Source organism: Haematobia irritans, chromosome 3 (assembly GCF_050003625.1).
Source record: "Haematobia irritans isolate KBUSLIRL chromosome 3, ASM5000362v1, whole genome shotgun sequence".
NCBI lineage: Eukaryota > Metazoa > Arthropoda > Insecta > Diptera > Muscidae > Haematobia > Haematobia irritans.
In genome coordinates, this window is record NC_134399.1 from 190,214,671 (window position 1) to 190,226,790 (window position 12,120).

Consider the following 12,120-nt stretch of genomic DNA (forward strand, 5'->3'; position numbering starts at 1 on the left):
TATGTTGAATAATAAAAACGAATTTTGACAAAAAAAATGTGTTTTTCTTTCTCAGACCGGGGACTTATCAGCCAACCTGTTAGGTCTTTGTCCAGCATCAACCAGGTGCCCACAAAACGGTTACCAAGTGTAAATAAATCCCCATTGACCGACAAAACTATTTCTACCTTAAAAAATGGAGAGATCTAATTTGATACGATTAAATATGAGTAGATCCGAAAAATGGTAAGATCTAATTATTATGGAATTAGATCTGATAAGCTCTCAATATTGGCCTAGATTTGATGTCTTAGATATCTTAATAAGAGAGAAGTTCAACACTATGGTATCACAACGGACTGAATAGTCTACGTGAGCATGATACATCGGGCTACCACCTAACCTATACAAATATCTATCCCAATATATATAGTTGGATTTGATGTTAGATCACTTCATACATGGAATTATATATAATCATATCTAATTCTACCTCATCATATCTGAGTATATCTGCTTAGATCGAAAGGAACCAACTTTCACGGGACGCTATGTACGAACAATTTTACGGAGTTTCGTTATTTCCGAAGTCACATAGCTCCACTGAGACAGTCGATACTACACCGTGAGAATGTGTTACGAAGAAGGCGAAGACTGCTCCATAGACCTGAAAGACGATTGCCACCGATCCAAAAGAAGTACTAGTTATTGGGCGTTCTACTCATTCCAATTATTACACTGTATATGTCCTATTTGTTTGTGGGAGCCACCGTGGTGCAATGGTTTGCATGCCCGCCTTGCATACACAAGGTCATGGGTTCGATTCCTGCTTCGACCGAACGCCAAAAAGTTTTTCAGCGGTGGATTATCCCACCTCAGTAATGCTGGTGACATTTCTGAGGGTTTCAAAAGTTCTCTAAGTGGTTTCACTGCAATGTGGAACGCCGTTCGGACTCGGCTATAAAAAGGAGGTCCCTTGTCATTGAGCTTAACATGAAATCGGGCAGCACTCAGTGATAAGAGAGAAGTTCACCAATGTGGTATCACAATGGACTGAATAGTCTAAGTGAGCCTGATACATAGGGCTACCACCTAACCTATTTGTTTGTTGTTTATAGTAATTAAATTTTAATTTAAATAAAACGATGAATTATTTTTTATCAAGTATATTTTTTTTATTTTTAGATAATATTTTTTGTCCAAATTTATTATTCTGCATATTATTAAATTAAATAAATTATGAAATAAAAATACAGATACCAATATACAAGAACAAGTCTGACAAGTCCGACTATACACAGGTTTCGTCGCAAGCTAATTCGAATTTCCAAAGTATAGATTTGGCAGAGGAAGATACACAATTATTCATTTAAATTTTTTATTTTTTGTTTCTAATTATTTCTGTGATTCATAATATTTGTTTCGTGATTGGAACAATTTTAGTCAAAACATTAATTGGGTCAATTAATTACATGATTGAATCAGAAAAAAATGTCTTCGTTCATTTTTTTTTTAATTTGTAATTAATTAATTTTTCGTTGATATTTATGGCAATAAAATTAGAGTTTCCTTTCCAAATTATGCGTTGTTATACGAAAAATAATACGGGACATACACCCGAGAATATTCGATTTTCAATACGAGGGCAGTTCGGAAACCTATTAGCCTAGCACAAAAAGCGCGGTATAAACAGAAAAAAGTTAAGTATTTTGGAAACTTCCATCTCTATTATGAACACATGTTAAATTTTGTTTCGATCTGGCAACTCCTTCATATAGAAACAGCTGTTCAAAAAAGGCGCATACGCAATTTTTTTTACAATGGAAAAATTAGAAATGCGTGCTGTCATTAAATATTTACATAAAAAAGGGTCATCGGGATAAGAAATTCATAATGATATGGTGAATGTGTTAGGTGAAAGTGCTCCTTCAACAGTAAAAAAATTGGGTTCCTGAATTTAAACGTGGTCGTACAAGCATTGAAGATGAACCACGTAGTGGACGTCCAAAAACAGCAACAACAAAGAAATTGTAGTCAAAGTGCATGATATCAGTGTTGCCAACTCCCCAAGTCCAAAAAGCACCAAAAATATATTATAAATTCTAACATACCACCTTCCTAGGTTAGGTTAGGTTAGGTTAGGTGGCAGCCCGATGTATCAGGCTCACTTAGACTATTCAGTCCATTGTGATACCACATTGGTGAACTTCTCTCTTATCACTGAGTGCTGCCCGATTCTATGTTAAGCTCAATGACAAGGGACCTCCTTTTTATAGCCGAGTCCGAACGGCGTTCCACATTGCAGTGAAACCACTTAGAGAAGCTTTGAAACCCTCAGAAATGTCACCAGCATTACTGAGGTGGGATAATCCACCGCTGAAAAACTTTTTGGTGTTCGGTCGAAGCAGGAATCGAACCCACGACCTTGTGTATGCAAGGCGGGCATGCTAACCATTGCACCACGGTGGCTACCACCTTCCTAACATACCACAAAATCGAAAATTAAATGCTCTACTAAAAAAAAAAAAAAAAAAACTTCCGAAGATGTATTGAATTGACTTTTAAGAAGTTAAGGTGGGTATTAAGATCGAGTTTAGCTGCAGCAAATATGCATAATTTTATACCGTTTTTACTGATATAGTTTTCACTTTTGCGGCAAAACTCGAACTTAGTACTCACCATTATGAACCGCTATTTAAGTATACACTTTGATCAGTTTTAATGCTTTCGTCCAATTCATTTTGATCAGTCATGTTTTTCAACTTTCAATATATTAATATATGGAAGAAGTCTATTGCTTATTCCAATTCTGCGTGCTTTTGTGAATTTAATACAACGTTTTTAATGACATCTTTACCAAATTCAAAAATTCGGCACTCATCGTTCGACTTTCCTACAGAATACCCTAAATAGCAATATTAATTAAAGAATAATCAATACCAACTCAAATTCTATATTTGGCAATAAATTTGACTTTCTTCGGCTCTTGAAAGTCTAATCAAAATTTTTGTATCAATTAAACTTACACGCAAAAAAATAATTCTTTCCTCCCAAACGAAATTTTAGACAAACAAAGTTCGTTTCTCATTTGCTTTTCGCTGTAAGGAAGTGTATTTGGAAGAAAAGTATATACTCTTTGTGATAAACGTTTATTCTTTTCCAGTATGTAAAAACAATTTCATAAAGACTAGCTCAAAAAAAACATTATTTTCTTGCTAATTGCATTGTCCCTCACATCTTCCTCACATCCACGAGGATTTTTAGTTCTTAACACCTTTTCCTGTAATACCAACAATGTAGAAGAAATTATACGATTTTATAAATTTTTAAAATTTTTTTACCTTTCGCCTGGACGGAGAATCGAACCGCGGACCATGCACATTGTAAGCCAACACACTAACCACTGAGCTATGTAGCTGTTATGGTCATCAATAGATAAATATCCATATAAGTTATATTTATATAGCATAGCTTGCGGCGCCCACGAACCGAATAAACAAAGTTTATTTAACAGAAACAAACATTTAGTTTGGCACCGTGGAGCAGTGGTAGCTATGTCCGACTCTCATGCCAAGGGTCGTGGGTTCGATCCCTGCTTCGGCCAAAGTTTTTTTTGCTTTTGTTTTTTTTTACATATATTCCAGATATATTCGGAAGATTCCGAAAAAATGTTCAACATTACATTGTACTATATTAAATTTTGAACTGTAAAATGTGTCTTATTAAAGACCTAAAGTCAGAAAAGAAAAGTGTTTGATATAAACGAAATGAACTGTGTTGGTAGTTCAAAAATAAGTTTTTTTTATTGAAAAAATAAAAATTTTGTACCAAACGATTTTTTTTTTGGTGATAAAAGTGTATACTTTTCGAAGCAATTCAAAAACTCTAACAAAAGAAAAACGTTTTCGGTACACGTTTTCCAAACGTTTTTTTTTCTTTGCGTGTAATACTGTTCAAAATAAAAAAAACACCAAAAGCACTAAATGAAAATGTCAGAAAGCACCAAGTTGGTGCTTTTTTTGAAAAGGCACCAAGAAGGCAATTTGGTGCTTTTTAGAAATCAAAAAGCACTAAATTTGGTGCTAAAAGCACCAAATTGGCAACACTGCATGATATGGTATTAAATGATCGACGAATAAAAGTGCGTGAAATTGCTAATACCATGGGCATCTCAAATGATCGAGTCCATTTAATTTTGCATGAAGAACTACAGATGAAAAAGCTTTCTGCAAGAGGAGTGCCGCATTTGTTAACAGTCGATCAAAAACGCATAAGAATGAACATTTCTCAAGCTTGTTTGGATCGTTTTAAGCGAAATAAAATGGATTTTAAGCGTCGTTTCATAACTGTTGATGAGACATGAATCCACCACTATATTCTAGAGACGAAAGAACAATCCAAACAATAGACTGAAGCTGTAGGAAGTGTCCCAAAGTAGGCAAAAACAATTCAATCGGCTGGTAAGGTTGTGGCAACGGTTTTTTGGGACTTCAAAGGTATTTTATTGATTGACTATCTGCAAAAGGGTATAACAATAAATTCAGAGTACTATTGCAACCTTTTGGATCAATTAAATGTACAAATTCGAGAAAAAAGTCCTGGCTTACAACACAAAAAAATATTTTTCAATAAGACAACGCACCAGCGCACAATAGTGTTTTAGCAAATGGCTAAAATTACGAGTTGCTTGACCACCCACCTTATTCTCCTGATTTAGCTCCCAGTGACTTTTACTTGTTCCCAAATCTAAAAAATTCCTTGCTGGCAAGCGTTTTACCTCAAATGAAGATGCAATTACAGTTGTAAACCACTATTTTTAAGACCTTGAGGAAAACTATTTTAATCAAGGGATAGAATTGCTAGAAAAGCGTTGGACTAAGTGTATTGAAGTTTCACGAGAATAAATTGAAAAATAAAAATTTTTTTGAAAAACTAACTATTCTCTTTCATTGATAGGCTAAGAAGTTTCCGAACCGCCTTCGTACAACACGGTTTTTGATAACATTCACTTGAATCTGTAAAATATATCGCCACTTTTCTATTTGTTTTTTTTTTTCTTTTTTGTGGGCTAAGTATTGTTGGTATGGTATTATGGAATATTTAAAGTTTACTCTCAAGTGTTGAGAATGCTGCAAATTCAAGGTTTCTTATCCTCTTCACTTGTCAATTGAAAAAAACTAATGCCTCTAATCATCATATACATTTTCCACCCTTCTTTTTTCTACTTTCCGCATATTACCCACAATAATTATAAATCAGATTTTATGACCCCCATTACATATGAAATTGTCCCAGAATCCCTATGTGAGCGAATAGAGATCTGCCTAATTGGGAATTAAAACCACAATTACATTTCTATTCTTTTGTTAAGTTTATTTAATTTTTATCTTTTGTCGCAAATTACATTTGCATATGAAAGGTGACCCAGAGGCATAGACTCATTGTTAAAACCAATAAAAAAAAATCGTTGAAAGGTGGCCTGTACCATTGCTACTGGGGTACTGCAGCTGTGACAATTGTAGCCACAAATGAAACAACTTTCAAAGACCGATCCGGTGGACAGACAGACATCTAACTAAAGCAAAACAACAAACAGATAATTGTCAACGATCAAACGTTAACAAACTGTGTCACACATTCTCTTAGAGTAAAACATTCAATTTTAATTTATATAGCATCCATGTATCACGCTAGTGCTTTTATTTTTTCTTATTTTTGTGGAAAACTAGGCCCACCATAAAAGTGGAGCAATAGAAAAAAACCGCAGAAGCTATAATGAATTTTGCAACCAACAAAGACCCCCTCGTCCGTCATATAGGCGTAGTTGGTATTCAGTAATCAATCAGCCGTTGCTTCCCCCTGTCCATTGGAAATTGGAGTGTTAAACTAGCATCATGCGAACCTTTGCACAAAGCAGTAACTGAGAAAAATTTGCAGTGGAGGCGGTGCACAGTGGTTAAATAAGTTTAATGTAAGATACTGCAGAAATTATTTGAAAGTAAAGAAACCTAATGGGATGGGATAATAGGTATTGGTATCTTTTTAAAGACTAGGGAACAAGGGATTGCAATCGTAAACAAAAAGGCGCCGTTTCAATATCTCGAAAATCGACTTTTTGAGCTTTTAAATTTTTCTCAATTTGATTTAAAAAGGTCGACTACTCGATTTCTGTTTTTATACCCACCACCATAGAATGGTGATGGGGGATAATAACCCAGCAAAAAAAGCGTCGCCAAAAAGCTATGAAAATGTTCTTTTTGGATCCGGAAGTGGTGCGAAATTGAAGCAGAAGCGTTGAATTTAACATGGGCTTGTCATACGACAGAAGTCCTCTATTTCAACAGCCGTTGCACTGAATTTGGATGACTTCTTTAGGTGTTATCCGAATTCAATGTTTTGGATGTAAGTTAAAAAATTCTGTGAAATTTTGTCAAATAAATAATTTTTATAATTTTTAATGGATTCTAACGCTTGTCGGAAACGTTCGATCTAAAATATTTTCAAAAATTCACAAATTTTTCAGATAGAATTTAGCATTTTTTTTCGACAAAATTTAAATGATTTGTACCTTTTTATGAATTCTTACTCTGTTTTTAACCTATTTGAAACAAAAAAAGTTAAAATTATCCATTAAAAGTATGAAAAAACCAAGTTATAAAAAATTGAATTAAAAGAACTTCCTGGGTAGTTAAAATAAAGAACATCAATGGGAGTGCATCTTCTGGAAGTGTTTTTAAAGTTGTGCCTTTGGAAGAACTTCCAAATTTGTTTGCTGCGAAGTTTTTCATTCCGTGTGTAACACATCGAAATATCGATTTCCAACTATATAAAGTAAATATATTCTTGATCAGGGAGGAATTCTAAGACGATATAAGCATGTCCGTCTGTCTGTCTGTTGTAATCACGCTACAGCCTTCAATAATGGCGCTATCGTCCTGAAACTTGGCACAGATTCGTCTTTTGTTTACAGGCAGGTCAGGTTCGAAGATGGGCTATATCGGTTCAAGTTTTGATATTGGCCCCATATAAACCGATTTCCCGATTTGGGGTCTTGGGCTTATAAAAAACGTAGTTTTTATCCAATTAACCTGAAATTGAAAATCTATTGGTACTTGAGGACCATAAAAAGGTGTGCCGCAAATGATGCCCATAGGTCCATGTTTTGATATAGCCCCCATATAGACCGATCTCCCGATTTTGCTTCTTGGGCGCCTAGAAACTGTATTTTCTATCCGATTTGCCTGAAATTGAAAATCTAGAGATATTTTAGGACCATAAAGAGGTGTGCCGAAAATGGTGCCCATAGGTCCATGTTTTGGTATAGCCCCCACATAGACCGATCTCTCGATTTTGCTTCTTGGGCCATGTTTTGTTATAGCCCCCCGATCTCCCGAATTTTCTTCTTGGGCTTCTAGAAACTGTATTTACTATCCGATTTGCCTGGAATTGGAAATCTAGAGTTATTTTGCGGCCATAAAGAGTTGTGTCGAAAATGGTCCGTATCGGTCCATGGTTTAGTATAGTCGCCATATAGACCGATCTCCCGATTTTTATACCCCCCACCACCAGGATGGGGGGTATATTAACTTTGTCATTCAGTTTGTAACACATCGAAATATTGCTCTAAGACCCCATAAAGTATATATATTCTGGGTCGTGGTGAAATTCTGAGTCGATTTGAGCATGTCCGTCCGTCTGTCGAAATCACGATAACTTCCGAACGAAACAAGCTATCGACTTGAAACTTGACATAAGTAGTTGTTATTGATGTAGGTCGGATGGTATTGCAAATGGGCCATATCGGACCACTTTTACGTATAGCCCCCATATAAACCGTCCCCCAGATTTGGCTTGCAGAGCCTCTTGGAGGAGCAAAATTCATCCGATCCGCTTGGAATTTGGTATGTGGTGTTAGTATATAGTCTATAACAATCATGCAAAAATTGGTCCATATCGGTCTATAAATATAAATAGCCCCCCATATAAACCGATCCCCAGATTTGACCTCCGGAGCCTCTTAGAGGAGCAAAATTCATCCGATACAGTTGAAATTTGGTACGTGGTGTTAGTATATGGTCTCTAACAACCATGCAAAAATTGGTTCATATCGGTCCATAATTATATAGACCCCATATAAACAGATCCCCAGATTTGAACTCCGGAGCCTCTTGAAGAGCAAATATTATCCGATCCGGTTTAAATTTGATGCGTGGTGTTAGTATGTGATATCTAACAACCATGCAAAACATGGTCCATATCGGTCCATAATTATATATAGCCCCCATATAAATCGAGCCCCAGATTTGACCTCCGGAACCTCTTGGAGGAGCAAAATTCATTCGATTCGGTTGAAATTTGGTACATTGCGCTAGTATATGGTCGCTAACAGCCATGCAAAAATTGGTCCATATCGGTCTATAGTTATATATAGCCAATGGCCAATCACACAAAAATTGGTCCATATCGCCAAAAATAATCTACCAAAATTTTATTTCTATAGAAAATTTTGTCAAAATTTTATTACTATAGAAAGTTTTGTCAAAATTTTATTACTATAGATAGTTTTGTCAAAATTTTATTTCTGTAGAAAATTTTGTCAAAATTTTATTTCTATAGAAAATTTAGTCCAAATTTTATTTCTATAGAAAATTTTATCAAAATTTTATTTCTATAGAAAATTTTGTTTTGTTTTATATACCCCGCTGTATGGACTAACTTACAATTTAGAAGACGGTGTTATGGAGTTTTTAGGATACCTTTCCATCAGCAAGTGTTACCGCAACCCAAGTAATTCGATTGTGGATAACAGTCTTTAGTAGAAGTTTCTACGCAATCCATGGTGAAGGGTACATAAGATTCGGCCTGGCCGAACTTACGGCCGTATATACTTGTTATTCTTGATTCATGGTGGTGTGTATTTAAGATTCGGCCCGGCCGAACATATTGCTGTATATACTTTTTTTTACAGTTTTGATGATTCGACTTCGAATTGAAAATTTGTGATTATTGAAAATTTATTGAAAATTTTGTCGCCAGCGTATGGCCATAGACTGCCATAACACACATATGAAGGAGCACTTTCACCTAACACATTCACCATATCATTATGAATTTCTTGTCCCGATAAACCTTTGTTCCATTGTAAAAAAATTGCGGATGCGTCTTTTTTGAACACCTGTTTCTATATGTGAAGGAGTTGCCAGATCGAGACAAAATTTAACATGTGTTCATAACAGAGATGGAAGTTTCCAAAACACTTAACTTTTTTCTGTTTAGACCGCGCTTTTTGTGCTAGGCTAGGAAGTTTCCGAAGTGCCCTCGTATTAAGAAAAATTTTCTTTAAAATAATAAAATTTTAATTAAAACAAAAGTTATAATCTTTCTTCAAATATTCTATTGCTAAATTAAGGACACGTATCTTCCAAAAAATCGTCTTTAAATTATCTGATATATTGAATCTTTAGATTTAAGATAAAAATAAGGGAAGGGAAGAACAGGAAATATGATCACCAATATCTTTTTAGTGTATTTAATTTCTGATAGACTATCGGTTTACTGATAAAATATGAACTTTACCATATACCAAAAAATGCAAAATTGTATATCGCTTTTTTTAAGACCACCCATAAGTAAAAACACTTTCTTTCGGATCAAAATTGTAGGTAAACTAAATTTTCATTTGTTGAAAAGTATTTGCTTTAAAAGAAAATAAAAATGAATTTATAAAAATCGTTGCAATGATTGTCTCCCGATTGTTTTTAAAGAAAGTTATTTGGCATTCATGTGTCTAATATTAAGTTCTTCAGAAAATAAAACTCTTTGTTCAGTGTACGACGTGAGCCCACTGTTTTTCCACATAAGGCATTCAAAAATTTACAGATGCCGCTCCAGTACGACAAATTACATTGCCACATAAATAATTAGTACATACATATACTAATACACACACATATATCTTTAATGTAACTACTAGAGATGTCAATAATTGGGATCGTTTTACATGATCGAATTTAGATTGACACACATTTGGTGGTTCCATGAATGGCAGATGGACAGACGGATATAGAGAGGCCGTAGTTAACAACGATCGATTTGATTGTGAGAAGCTTTAGAAAAATATACACCAAAAAAATAGAGCTACCACAGCAAATTGGAAAACAAGCATTCGAATGGGATGTATTGGAATTAAACTAAAAAAAAACAGAATATTCAGCAATCGTTTAGCCACATCGAGAGTCAAATTAATTTAAGTCAATGCCATTTTAGGGTATTGTATGTTTCGATTTTGTAATTTATTTCTTTGTATTTAGTTTTGTAAATATAATTATTTGGCAAAAATTAAATAGCTTTGGTTGTATTGCCGTAAAAACCAAAGTGTCAATATCAGCAAATAAGTTTTGATGCAGGTTTGTGCAATTTCCTCAATAAATAGAGTATGTATATGAAATTGGAGATCTAATTTGGTAATAAAAATGCATTTTTATATTTTATGGCATAATTTGTTATATATATATTATGCATTTTCAAAGAATATATTCAAAGAGAGTTATTTCACAGAGGAATTGAAATAACTTATTATATGTGGTAAACAAGACTGTATTACCACACAGAAAAAAGTCCGTAGTTAATCTAAGCTACACTCAAAAAAAAAAGTGAAACCTCTATCTCACTAAAGCCACACCCAAAAAAAAGTGACCCCACCGTGGAAGAAAATGTAGTTTTATTTTAGAAAATTTTAACTAAAATAGTTTTCTATTTACAACATGTTACAAATAAGTTAATACTTTTTATCAAATTGAAGAAAAATTTTGGATTTAAAAATTGTTAAAATGTCTTTAGCGCTGTACGAAGTTCGAGACAGGTACAATTTTAGTAATATTTGTTCATTTGAGAGACTTATGAACTCAATTTAAGCAAACTTCTGCCATTTTAGGAAAATATGAACTATTTTATTATACCCTGCGCCACACTGTGGAACAGGGTATTATAGTTAGTGCATATGTTTGCAACATCCAGAGGGAGACGAGATAGACACATGGTGTCTTTGGCAAATATGCTCAGGGTGGGCTTTTGAGTCGATATAGCGATGTCCGTCTGTCCGTGAAAACATTTTTGTAATCAAAGTCTAGGTCGCAGTTTTAGTCCAATCGACTTCAAATTTGGCACAAGTATGTGTTTTGGCTCAGAATAGATCCCTATTGATTTTGGAAGAAATCGGTTCAGATTTAGATATAGCTCCCATATATATTTCGCCCGATATGGACTTATATAGCCCCTGAAGCCAGAGTTTTACCCTAATTTTCTTAAAATTTTGCACAAGAAGAACACTTAGTACTATAGTCAAGTGTGCCAAATTTTATCGAAATCGGTTCAGATTTAGATATAGCTCCCATATACATCTTTCGCCCGATATGGATTATACGGTCCAAGAAGCCAATTTGGTTGAAATTTTGCACAGGGAGTATGATTATCATTATAGCTATGCGTGCCAAATTTGGTTGAAATCGGTTAAGATTTAGATATAGCTCCAATATATAGCTTTCGCCCGATTTACACTCATATGACCACAGAGGCCAATTTTTTGCTCCGATTTAGTTGAAATTTTGCACAGGGAGTAGAATTAGCATTGTAGCTATGCGTGCCAAATTTGGTTGAAATCGGGTCAGATTTAGATATATCTCCCACATATAGCTTTCGCCCGATTTGCACTCATATGACCACAGAGGCCAATTTGTAACTCCGATTTAGTTGAAATTTTGCACAGGGAGTAGAATTAGCATTGTAGCTATGCGTGCCAAAATTGGTTGAAATCGGTTCAGATTTAGATATAGCTCCTTTATATAGCTTTCGCCCGATTTACACTCATATGACCACAGTGGCCAATCTATTTCTCCGATTTAATTGAAATTTTGCACAGGGAGCAGAATTAGCATTGTTGCTATGCGTGCCAAACTTGGTTGAAATCGGTTCAGATTTAGATATAGCTCCCATATATATGTTTTTCTGATTTCGACAAAAATTGTCAAAATACCAACATTTTCCTCGTAAAATCGCCACTGATCAGGTTTAGATATATCTCCCATATATTGCTTTCGCCCGATTTGCACTCATATGACCACAGAGGCCAATTTGTAACTCCGA